General features: G+C 47.6%; 1 long non-coding RNA gene across 1 annotated transcript; it reads left to right on the top strand.

Annotated features, from left to right (window-relative positions):
* Positions 1 to 7,236: 7,236 nt before the first annotated feature.
* Positions 7,237 to 12,407, top strand: LOC310673074. The gene is made up of 4 exons (XR_014508811.1): positions 7,237 to 7,334; positions 7,735 to 7,850; positions 9,214 to 9,262; positions 12,226 to 12,407. It is a non-coding gene; the product is annotated as an uncharacterized lncRNA (long non-coding RNA).
* Positions 12,408 to 12,945: the final 538 nt, after the last annotated feature.

Raw genomic sequence — 12,945 nt, 5'->3', positions numbered from 1 at the left:
TCCTCCTTATGAATCCTTTGGGTAATGAGCTCCGCTAACCCAGAAGCAGGTGTTCCTGGTAGCGAACTTTGCCCTGGGATGCGAGCGGAAGTCGCATGGTGGCAGTGTGGCAGCAGTGGGAGGCTCCATTAGTGAAAGCGTGCCTCAAGTTAAGAACGATTTCAGGTTAAGAGCAGACTTCTGGAACGAATTAAGTTTGTAACCGGAGGTACCACTGTACTAATAAAAAGGCACTTATAAAGCACATTTACATTCTATTTCAAATAATAGTTAGGTTAATATTTTTTCCAATGGTTTTCTTTTAGCCACATGTCTGCAGTAAATACCCAGAAACAGTGAAGTGTGATGACGAGGACAGTCCTGTCTGCTCCAGCTCAGGAGTGACATATACTAACAAATGCCTCTTCTGTGTAGCATGGAGGTTAGTGGGTTTAGTTTAATGCAACAGCCACAAGAATGGGGAAGTACCTGATGTGAGGCTATATCATCCATCTAGTTCAAGCTGACTCTACACCAGTGGTTCCCCAAATTTCTTTGGCCATGCCCCACCTAAGCATCTATAAAATCCTGATGCCCCCCTCCCCGTGACATGAAATTCTTATTATTCAAAAAGTGAACTCCTATTCATGTGGAGGAAGCCTAAAAGACCACTAACTTGGTCTAAACAAGCTTCAAAATTGCTCTCCTTAAAAATCAAATTGCCCCCGTGGGGCATGTGCCCCACATTGGGAACCACGGCTCTACACCTAAATGCTGTGGGGTCCTTCACTCAGCTGTGAAACTCCTTCCCCACAGAGGTGCCAGATGCACAGTTTTTGCTGGATTTTGAAGGCACGCCTCTTGATTCTAGCTTCTTATTCCTGAGGTATTTTTTAAAGGAGTCATCCTACTTTTCTGATTCTAAGTTGTTTATACCACTTTTTAAAAATACTGTTCTATTCAGCCCAGGTATCTGATTTTGAAGGGCAGGTAAGAAGTTCAACAAACAAACAAGCAGAAGAATATTTGTTCATTTTCTGCCATATCGTAAGTGTGGTAGGGGTAGGGCATGGATATAGGCCGCTCATATACACAGTTTAAACCAATGGAATCAAGATGGTTCCTTAATACATCTTCTGTCTGTATTGTCTTATTTGTGTGCCCATGTTCTTTACAATGCTGCCTTTTGCATGCCTATTGAGGAAAACACTTCCTCTTTATTACATTGCAACTTGATTGCATTTCTTTTTACAGGAAAAGTGGAGGTGGCATAACTATTGTTCATGAGGGTAAATGTAAACCAAAGGTAAATCTTGTTATGACGTCAAATCTTCTCCTATTATGCTTATATTAAAACTTCTGTGACAACTGCCCTTGTTACCACAGGTTAATTCTCTGGATAGCTGGTATTTTTTTATAGTTTGTCTTTTTATGTTGGTAAAGTATATTAACACTCAGTAAGAAACATCTTTAAAAGCAAAGGGGAAAAGCCGACAGCTTCCCCTTTCCCTGCACGCCCACCAGCTGTGTCCCGCCAATTATATGGCTGGCGTGCGTGCAGCTTCCTTCCCAAGCCTCCGCAGGAGGAGAGAGATGCCCACAGATCCCAAGCCTCTGCATCTGCTAAAGATGGCCCTGCTCCCGGTCGTTGTCCTCCTCCGCAAAAGGTGGCGTGCAGCCTTCCTGAGGGATGATTGCACCATGGCACCAGATATGCTTAAGATGGCCTTGGCCTCATGTATCATGCTCTTAAATACCATGGGGAAAGTCAAATGTTGGCACAGTACTAGGGACATATTTCAGAATATAAGGTTGTCTCCAAGCTGCAGTTAGAATCAGAGAATTGTAGAATTGGAATACACCCTAAGTCCAGCCCCCTGCAATCCCTGACAGATGCACCACCCACCCTCTTAAAAAATAATAAAAACATCCAGTGAAGGAGATTTGACTGCTGCAGGCAGGCAACCAGGCAGCCCGGGTAGTGGGCAGCACAAGCAAGCTGTTTAGTGAAGGGGCGGTGTGTGTGTGTGTGTGCTTTACAGAGGGGTTTGCAAATTGCTCTGCGAAGTGCCTGCCCTCTTCTGTTAAATACAGCTGCAGTGGAGTTTAATGGAGGGGGAACAGGTGCTTCAGAAAACTGCTCTTTGGTGCACCTCCCCACCACCACCTTTAAAAGGTTAAGTCTTGGGGTGAGGTGTAAAGGAAGGAGGTTGGTGAAGTATAAAAGGGGGAGGGATTGGTCAGGTGTGGGGATGGCAAGAGAAGCAAGCCAGGGCAGCTGCCTCTAGTACTTGCAAATGTATGTATTTCATCACTGATTTCTCCATGGAAACGAAGGGGTCGTATTTGGAAATATTCTATACTTTGTTTCATAGGATGTGTGCAGTGACTTTCCATACGATGTTTGCACAATGATAGAAAACCCTGTCTGTGGCAGTAACGGTGTAACATATATCAATTTATGTCTATTCTGTAAGGCCAAAAGGTGAGTACATTTGTATTGCTGTTTACCTTCCCGCCACAGGGGTACCTATTTATCTACTTGCACTGGTGTGCTTTTGGACTGCTAGGTTGGCAGAAACTGGGGCAGAGCAACAGGAGCTCACCCAAGCGTAGGGATTGGAACCGCCAACCTTCTGATCAGCAAGCCCAAGAGGCTCAGTGGTTTAGACCACAGTGCCACCCACATCCCTCCATGGCATTTGCCTTTACCTACATTTGTATTAACCAATGTATGGGAAGGTAGAAAATGAGATATCCAGTAGAGCTTTCTGAAATATATAGGCAGAGGTAGCAACAAGATTTTCTGGGCTCAGTACACTGGGTGAGGAATGGGGTCCTTGCACCCCCCCCCCTGTAATCTATTGATGAGCTGCTGCTTTTTAGATATAGTAACTTAGCCTAGCCTGCATCACAGTTACAAAGACAAGATGGGGGTGGGGGGAGGAAACAGAGGATAATGTACATAATCTTGAGTGTCTGATGCTACAAGTCCATTCACCCTCATTGGTGGGTGGTGCTGTGGCCAGGCCCCAGACCCACAAGTGATTTAACAAATAGCAGGCTGGATCACCCAGCTGCCAGCCATTGGCCAATGGGCAGGCACTCCCTTAGCAGGCCCAACCAGCCAATGGGGATGCTTGGGCCCACTCTGTATTGCCTGGTTCCTGCATCCATTTCCCAACCCTCCAAGTGTCCTTTTTTCCAGGGACGTCCTTGAATTTAGAGAAGCCGTCCCGGTTTCTGATTTGATCCTGGAATGTCCCACTTTTCTTTAGGAGTTATCCGACTCCTGAGCCATCTGAAGTCAATCCTGTATAGGGAAGGTTTTTTTTAAAAAAAATGTTTAATGTTTTATTATCTTTTTATATATGTTGGAAGCTGCCCACAGTGGCTGGGGCAACCCTGTAAGATGTGTAGGGTATAAATATTAAAATTATCAGTATGGAATGGGATGTCCCTATTTTCATCAGAGAAATGTTGGAGGGTGTGCATTTTCTCTACAATGCAATTCTATGCATGCCTACTGAAAAGTAAGCCCATGGGTTAAACTGGATATGTTTCTTGTCTGTATTGCCTGATGTGTCTGTGTTCTTTACAATGGATGTCTATTGAGAAGTAGACCCTTAGTCTCTCGAAACACAGCCTTATTATTGTTCTTTTTCTAGGGCAATTGGAGGTGTTCTAACTATTGTTCATGAGGGTAAATGTGAGCCAAAGGTAAACCTCATTATTGCATTGTGATAATTTATTATTTATTATATTTCTTATCTATCCTTCACCGCGAAGTCCCAGGGTGGTTTACAATATATAAAAAACACAATATATTGGTGGTTGTCCCCCACAAAAGCCTTTCCACTGCTTTCATTGCAGAGTCATGTCTATTTCTGTAGAGGCACATCAGGCTAAAGGCACTGGGTGCACGTGTTTGTACATTCGCATACCAACTCACTCCCACAAAAGTTGAAATGGAGGCAAAGGGCTCTTTAAATCTCCTCTTCCCTGGTGTGAGCAGCTAAAGAAACTTTGGTACCTTCAGGTACCTCAGATGTTCAGTAGCATTTCTCTCCACTTGTCTCCTGGCTGAGAAACTTCAAGGAGACAACTCTGCCCAAACACCTCTTGCTGTTCATACTGCAAAAACTATTTTCTCTATGTGTTAGCTTGGAAGAAATAAAAATCTGAGATGAATAATATTGTGGGAAGGGGGGGGGGGGCTGAGGTTGTGCCGGACGTGGCAGCTGGAAAGCCTTTGGAGGCTAGATTTGGCGCTTGAGCCTACAGTAGTCTATCCTTCATGTCAGGTATGGCCAAACTTGGCCCTCCAGTTGTTTTGGGACTACAATTTCCATCATTCCTGACTACTGTATTAATTGGGAGATAAAAAAATTATGATGTTGATAACCCTTTGGAGGAGATTTGGTTTAGCATACATTACAATACAGGTTCAAGGACTGATATGAGAAAAGCAAATGCAAGTTTTATTATGTATATCCTTAATCCCAATTTTTAACACAGATTTTCTTTTCCAATTTATCTAGGAGGTAGAAGAGGAAAAGGAGGAGAAGAAGGATGAAGAAGAAGAAGAGGAAGAGGAAGAGGAGGAGGAGGAGGAAGAGGAAGAGGAGGGGGAGGAGGAGGAAGAGGAAGAGGAGGGGGAGGAGAAGAAGGAAGAGGAGGAGGAGGACAAGAAGGAGGAAGAGGAAGAGGAGGGAGAGGAGGACAAGAAGGAGGAAGAGGAAGAGGAGGGGGACAAGGAGGAGGAAGAGGAGGGGGAGGAAGATGAGGGGGAGGGGGACAAGGAGGAGGAAGAGGAAGAGGAGGAAGAGGGGGACAAGGAGGAGGAAGAGGAAGAGGAGTGGGAGGAGGACAAGGAAGAGGAGGGGGAGGGGGACAAGGAGGAGGAAGAGGAGGGTGAGGGGGACAAGGAGGAGGAAGAGGAGGGGGAGGGGGACAAGGAGGAGGAAGAGGAGGGGGAGGGGGACAAGGAGGAGGAAGAGGAGGGTGAGGGGGACAAGGAGGAGGAAGAGGAGGGTGAGGGGGACAAGAAGGAGGAAGAGGAGGGTGAGGGGGACAAGGAAGAGGAAGAGGAGGGGGATAAGGAGGAGGAAGAGGAAGGGGACAAGGAGGAGAAAGAGGAGGGGGAGGGGGACAAGAAGGAGGAAGAGGAGGGTGAGGGGGACAAGAAGGAGGAAGAGGAGGGTGAGGGGGACAAGGAAGAGGAAGAGGAGGGGGATAAGGAGGAGGAAGAGGAAGGGGACAAGGAGGAGAAAGAGGAGGGGGAGGGGGACAAGAAGGAGGAAGAGGAGGGGGAGGGGGACAAGGAGGAGAAAGAGGAAGAGGAGGGGGAGGGGGACAAGGAGGAGGAAGAGGAGGGGGAGGGGGACGAGGAAGAGGAGGGGGAGGGGGACAAGGAGGAGGAAGAGGAAGAGGAGGGGGATAAGGTGGAGGAAGAGGAAGGGGACAAGGAGGAGAAAGAGGAAGAGGAGGGGGAGGGGGACAAGAAGGAGGAAGAGGAGGGGGAGGGGGACAAGGAGGAGAAAGAGGAAGAGGAGGGGGAGGGGGACAAGAAGGAGGAAGAGGAGGGGGAGGGGGACAAGGAGGAGGAAGAGGAGGGGGAGGGGGACAAGGAAGAGGAGGGGGAGGGGGACAAGGAGGAGGAAGAGGAGGGGGAGGGGGACAAGGAAGAGGAAGAGGAGGGGGACAAGGAGGAGGAAGAGGAGGGGGAGGGGGACAAGGAGGAAGAGGAGGGGGAGGGGGACAAGGAAGAGGAGGGGGAGGGGGATAAGGAGGAGGAAGAGGAAGAGGAAGGGGAGGGGGATAAGGAGGAGGAAGAGGAGGGGGAGGGTGACAAGAAGGAGGAGGGGGAGGGGGACAAGGAGGAGGAAGAGAAGGGGGAGGGGGACAAGAAGGAGGAAGAGGAGGGGGAGGAGGACAAGAAGGAGGAAGAGAAGGGGGAGGGGGACAAGGAGGAGAAAGAGGAGGGGGAGGGGGACAAGAAGGAGGAAGAGGAGGGGGAGGGGGACAAGGAGGAGAAAGAGGAAGAGGAGGGGGAGGGGGACAAGAAGGAGGAAGAGAAGGGGGAGGGGGACAAGGAGGAGGAAGAGGAGGGGGAGGGGGACAAGGAGGAGGAAGAGGAGGGGGAGGGGGACAAGGAGGAGGAAGAGGAGGGGGAGGGGGACAAGGAAGAGGAGGGGGAGGGGGACAAGGAGGAGGAAGAGGAGGGGGAGGGGGACAAGGAGGAAGAGGAGGGGGAGGGGGACAAGGAAGAGGAGGGGGAGGGGGATAAGGAGGAGGAAGAGGAAGAGGAAGGGGAAGGGGATAAGGAGGAGGAAGAGGAGGGGGAGGGTGACAAGAAGGAGGAGGGGGAGGGGGACAAGGAGGAGGAAGAGAAGGGGGAGGGGGACAAGAAGGAGGAAGAGGAGGGGGAGGAGGACAAGAAGGAGGAAGAGAAGGGGGAGGGGGACAAGAAGGAGGAAGAGGAGGGGGAGGGGGACAAGAAGGAGGAAGAGGAGGGGGAGGGGGACAAGGAGGAGGAAGAGAAGGGGGAGGGGGACAAGAAGGAGGAAGAGAAGGGGGAGGGGGACAAGAAGGAGGAAGAGGAGGGGGAGGAGGACAAGGAGGAGGAAGATGAGGTGGAGGGGGACAAGGAGGAGGAAGAGAAGGGGGAGGGGGACAAGGAGGAGGAAGAGAAGGGGGAGGGGGACAAGGAGGAGGAAGAGGAGGGGGAGGGGGACAAGGAGGAGGAAGAGGAGGGGGAGGAAGACAAGGAGGAGGAAGAGGAGGGGGAGGAAGACAAGGAGGAGGAAGAGGAGGGGGACAAGAAGGAGGAAGAGGAGGGGGAGGAGGACAAGAAGGAGGAAAAGGAAGAGGAGGGGGAGGGGGACAAGAAGGAGGAAGAGGAGGGGGAGGAGGACAAGAAGGAGGAAAAGGAAGAGGAGGGGGAGGGGGACAAGAAGGAAGAAGAGGAGGGGGAGGGGGACAAGAAGGAAGAAGAGGAGGGGGAGGGGGACAAGAAGGAGGAAGAGGAGGGGGAGGGGGACAAGAAGGAGGAAGAGAAAGAGGAGGGGGAGGGGGACAAGAAGGAGGAAGAGGAGGGGGAGGGGGAGGGGGACAAGAAGGAGGAAGAGGAGGGGGAGGAGGACAAGAAGGAGGAAAAGGAAGAGGAGGGGGAGGGGGACAAGAAGGAGGAAGAGGAGGGGGAGGGGGACAAGAAGGAGGAAGAGGAGGGGGAGGAGGAAGAGGAGGGGGAGGAGGGGGAAAAGGAGGAGGAAGGGAAGGAGGAGGAAGAGGAAGAGAAGGAGGAAGAGGAGGTGAAGGAACAGGAAAAAGAAGAAGAGAAGAAGGAGGAAGATGTAGGTGTACAATTTATAATCAAAATGAATACAAAGATATTATGTTCCTCATTTGCTCTCACTGCAGAATCATACTATTTTTTATTACTGTATATACCAAAATCAAAAATAAGCTAGTTTTCAAATGGGGCAGCATTCTGTGGCCAATGTGATGCCTGTGGGAAACCCATAAGGAGGACTCGAGAACCAGAGCAATCTGCTATTCCTGTTGTTTCCAGAAACTGGCATTCAGGGGCAGAGCACAGCCATCGTGGCCTGTAGCCTAGTGGTGCACCACTTTTGCCATCTAATCCGCCCCCCCCCCCCAACAAGCAAATTCATTGTTCATTTCATTCATTGCAAAATCATCGTTCATTTCAATTGTTCAGGCATTCAGCATGGAAAATTTATATTATAGCAGGATGAATGCAGAATGTATTGGGAATCCGAACTGACCTGCCCAAGTGAAACGAAACCCGTCTGTAGCACGGAGAACAAAACGTACAGCAGTTTATGCATGCTGTGTTTTGCAAAACAGTAAGTCAACCGAACTGTAGGATTTGCTGCCAGCAAAAAGCTCAGTTGAAATAATGCTAATGGAATTCTGCACAATCCTGCACAGTGAAGCAGGATTGAAATATATATGTCTGGGTTCCAGAGAGGAATATTCTGTACACCTAAGGCTGCACGTGGTTCTTTCCTTCAAGCAGCAGCTCCTCACACTCTGCAAGCTGCTGTTTCTCAGGGTAGATCCACACCACACATTTAAAGCACATTACTATCCCCCCCCCCAAAAAAAAATCCTGGGAACTGTGGGTACTGGGAATTGTAGGTTTGTTAGGGGGGAAATTACAGTTCCTTAGATTTTTTCAGGGGTGACATGTGCTTTAAATGTGTGCGTTGGTTGCATTTTAAAGGTGTGGTATGAGAGAAAACCTCAGTGGTTTCCTCAGTTTCAAGGGGCTTTTCAGGGGTTTGAAAGACCAAGAAGCCCTCGCACGAACACAAAACACCACACAGAGCACTTGGGTTCTGGGGCTGTGGCGACATATTGTGTCATATTTCCACTGACTCCATGCCCGGCTATAAAACAACAGCACCAGCACAACAGAGCATGTAGCACATACTGCTACTCTCCAGCTTGCTGGAGCAAAGGGAGAACCCACATCTGCCAGCAACGTGGCTGTCGTTAGTATTGCTACCCCAGCAACAGGGAGAAAGACTGCACAGGGCTTTTAAGGCAGATAGAAATACAGTGGTACCTCGGGTTACAGACGCTTCAGGTTACATACGCTTCAGGTTACAGACTCTGCTAACCCAGAAATAGTGCTTCAGGTTAAGAACTTTGCTTCAGGTTACAGACTCTGCTAACCCAGAAATAGTGCTTCAGGTTAAGAACTTTGCTTCAGGATAAGAACAGAAATCGTGCTACGGCGGCAGCAGGAGGCCCCATTAGCTAAAGTAGTGCTTCAGGTTAAGAATGGACCTCCGGAACGAATTAAGTACTTAACCCGAGGTACCACTGTAGATGGAGAAGATGATGTCTAGAACCACATCACTCCAACATCAGTGCAATATTGTGCTGCAGAATGGTGCAGTCCTAGGCAGTTTTTGCTGACCTTGTGGTTGCCTTTTCATTTATGTCATTGTAACTAGACCCGAGAATAGGATTACTGTAGACTGTATCTGTAATAAGTATGGGGAACCTGTGGTCTTCCAAAGATTGTTGGACATCAGTTTTCTCTCAGCATGGCCAGTAGTTAGAAATGAGGGGAGTTGTGCTCCAACAACAACCAGAGGACCACAGATTAGCCACCCCTGCCCAGATTATTTTGGGAGTTTGTGGAATGTGTTAATCTGAATAATTATTGTGACTCTATGTTTTTTTTCTACATTCAAGGCACAAGAAGGAAATTAGTATGGCGCATGAAGGCAAATGCAAGGAAATGGTACCTATTCATTTTATGTTCAGAACTTGCTTCCCTTTTCAAATAATTACTTGGCCATTGGTTTGAGTCCTACCCTCCAGAGGAGAAGAAAACAAGCTTATTCCCTCTTCCACATGAGATATGTGAAGATGGCTGTCATATAACTTCCCAGTCTCCTCTTTTTATGCTAAACATACCCAGTTTCCTCAACTGTTCCTCATAAGGCTTGGTTTCCAGACCCTTGATCATCTTGGTCGCTCTCCTGTGCACACATTCCAGCTTGTCAAGATCCTTCTTAAATTGTGGTGCCTGAACTGGACACAGTACTTCAGGTGTGATCTGACCAAGGCAGAATAGAGCGATACTATTACTTCTCTTGATCAAGACACTATACTTCTGTTGATGCAGCCTAGAATAGCATCACACTGTTGACTCATGTTAAGCTTGTGATCTACTAAAACTCCTAGATCCATGTACGACTGGCAAGCCAGGTGTCCCCCATCTTATATTTGTGCAACTGATTCTTCCTGCCTAAGTGCAGAACCTTACATTTGTCCCTATTCAAATGCATTTTGTTAGTTTTGGTCCAGTTCTCAAATTTAGTAAGGTCATCTTGAATCCCAATTCTGTCTTACTGGCTACCCCCCCCCCCCCAGTTTGGTGTCATCTGCAAAATTGATGAGCATCCCCTCAGTTCCTTCATTCAAGTCATTTATAAAGATGTTGGACAACAATGAGCCGCAGACAGGACCCTGTAGCATGGCACCTCACTTGTCACTTTTTTCCAGGATGATGAGGAGCCATTAGTAAGTATTTTTGGGGTTTGATCAGTCAACCAACTACAAATCCACTTAACAGTTACCTTGACTCGCGCACATTTTACCAGCTTCTCCACAAGAATATCATGGGGGACTTTGTCAAATCTTTCTGAAATCAAAACACACTATATCCACAGCATTCCGCTGATCCACCAAAATTGTAACTTCGTACTCTTGAGCTGCAGCTCATCAGGTCTAGGATATCTGAATTCATTTAAAGTAGCTAGGTGTTCCCTTACCACCTCTATTCCTATTTTGGGCTGTAGTTCCCTCCTTGCATCATTTATTCTGGGCACTGCTTTCCTTTTGGGTGAAGAGTAGGTTTAGAAGAAGAAGAAGAAGAAGAAGAAGAAGAAGAGGAGGAGGAGGAGGAGTTTGGATTTGATATCCCACTTCATCACTACCCTAAGGAGTCTCAAAGCGGCTAACATTCTTCTTTCCCTTCCCCCCCTCACAACAAACACTCTGTGAGGTGAGTGAGGCTGAGAGACTTCAGAGAAGTGTGACTAGCCCAAGGTCACCCAGCAGCTGCATGTGGAGGAGCGGAGACACGAACCCGGTTCACCAGATTAAGAGTCTACTGCTCTTAACCACTACACCACACTGGCTCCCAGTTCTTGAGCAGTTCTACCTTCTCTCTGTCACCCAATAGCATTTCTCTGTCTTCTCCATGCAGAGAACCTACTATTTGCTTGTTCTTCCTCTTGCTTTGAACACAGCCAAATAAACCTTTCATTATTATTTTTAACCTTTATTGCAAACCTGAGCTCAGTCTCAGGTCTTTGGCCTGCCTGACCTTCTCCCTACAACTGCTGGCTACTCATGTACACTCTTCATGATTTCCCCTTTCCTCCATTTCTTGTACATGCCCCTACATTCTTGGCAAAGTTTGAGTTCCAACAGATATCAGGGTAATTGAAGCCTTCCATTACTACTACATCTCTCCTTTTTGAATGTTTGGTAGTCTGCTGTAGGAAGGCATCACCCAAGTCTTCAGTCTGGCTTGGAGGCATACAGCAGACACCTACAGTAAAGTAACTGGTGCTTCTCTCTCCTACAATTTTTGCCCATATACTCTCAATTTGCCTTCCATGTTCCAGGTCATAGAGCTCGTCACCAATCTACACATCCTTAACATATAATGATCCTCCTCCTCCCTTCTTGTTAGTCTATACCTTTTGAACAGGTTATACCTTTCAATTTCTACATTCCAGTCCCGACTCTCATCCACCAGATTTCAGTAATGCCTATTAGGTCATATATGCCACCCTGTATTAAGAACTCAAATTCATCTTGCTTGTTTTCCATACTCTATACTAATGCACAGAGACAACTGAAACCACAAGTTAGCCCTCCCCAGCAGCTTGTAGTTTCCTGCTTTGTAACAGGTACCTGTGGTACCACTTCAGTTTCCTGTGCATCCATGAAGCTATTATCCCCAGTATCAGGTGTTCTTGTGTCGTCTGTAATATTGTCTCCTTCCCTCTCAAGATCTATTTTCCTCTTTCCGTGGACCACAACCTCAAACAGGAAAGAGTGGTGAAAAAACCACCTGTGCCCCAAGGCCCTTCCTGCCCAGAGTCTCATAGACCCTTGCCATACGTTGAAGGCTGTGTCTGGCAGTATCATATGTACCTGCACGAATCAGAAGGAAGGGGTTGTGGTCAGTGGGTTTTATAAGACTTCACAACTTCTCTGTATTTTTAACTAGTTTTGAGGGCTGTGCACACACTTCACATGCACCCTGACCCAACCTGGGCCAATCTAGGGAACACCCAAGTAGGATCCAGATCCAAATCAAACAATTAAATGCCAAACACTATATGGTCACAAGGAGAGAGCAGGAGAATTCAAAGTGCTACTTCACCAGCATATTCCCTGCGAGAGACTCAATGGCAGAACAGAATCCTTCAGGCAGCAGGCTTGCACCCTTGGTGAGCAGCTCCTAGCCTTTTGGACTTGATCCAGGCACCAGGTATGCCACACAGCAAGTGGGAGAGGGATATGGATGTTAGCAGGAGAGAGAATGGTTCGCTTTTATGAAATTTGGCTACATTGCTTATAAGTTGTTTTCCCCGTCATTCCTATTTTTTAAATGTAGGTTTTCTTGCAGCACTCCTTACTATAACAAACTATACCTTTATTTTTCTGTTTTCATTTTCACAGAAAGATGAATAACGATAGAAGAAACATTATTCTTCAACGGAAGACATTCTTTTGATTACTCTTTGCAAAGATACTGTATCTGTACCATGTACTGAAAAGAATAGTTTTTATTGATTGACTGATAGAATGAAGCATATGCAGTGGGCGCTCGGGTTGCGAACGTGATCCGTGAGGGAGGCATCTTCGCACGCGCGGGTCGCAATTCGGCGCTTCTGTGCATGCGCAAAGCGTGATTTAGTGCTTCTGCTCATGCGCGAGCGCCAAAACCCAGAAGTAACCCGTTCCAGTACTTCTGGGTTTGGCGCAGTGCGCAACCCGATAACACGCAACCTGAAGCGTCTGTAACCCGAGATATGGCTGTATGACAGACAAACATTTTGCAATGAGAAATGTAAAACCCATTCACTCGCCATTTAAAGGTTTTTCTCAAAGATTCATGGTTTGAAAGGCTGGTGGCAGCCTTGTTCAAAAATATAAAGTTTATTTAATCTCCTGTATTATTCCAGGATCTGTTGTGCCCAGAATAAAATACATATTTAACAAATTATCATCTCAGGTTGTGTGTTAGAACGAGTACTGCTTGCTACCCGAAGAGTTGGTCAAAACACATAAGACACAGTTGACATACTTGCCGTTCACTTTGAATAAGGGTTTGATTTAAAGCAAGGATGGAGAGAGGCCAAATGTGGCGCACACAACAGCAGAGGAAGTGGCTCGGGC

Source organism: Podarcis tiliguerta (assembly GCF_965153285.1).
Source record: "Podarcis tiliguerta genome assembly, chromosome: 2".
Lineage (NCBI taxonomy): Eukaryota > Metazoa > Chordata > Lepidosauria > Squamata > Lacertidae > Podarcis > Podarcis tiliguerta.
This window is presented reverse-complemented; position numbering and strand designations above follow the sequence as displayed.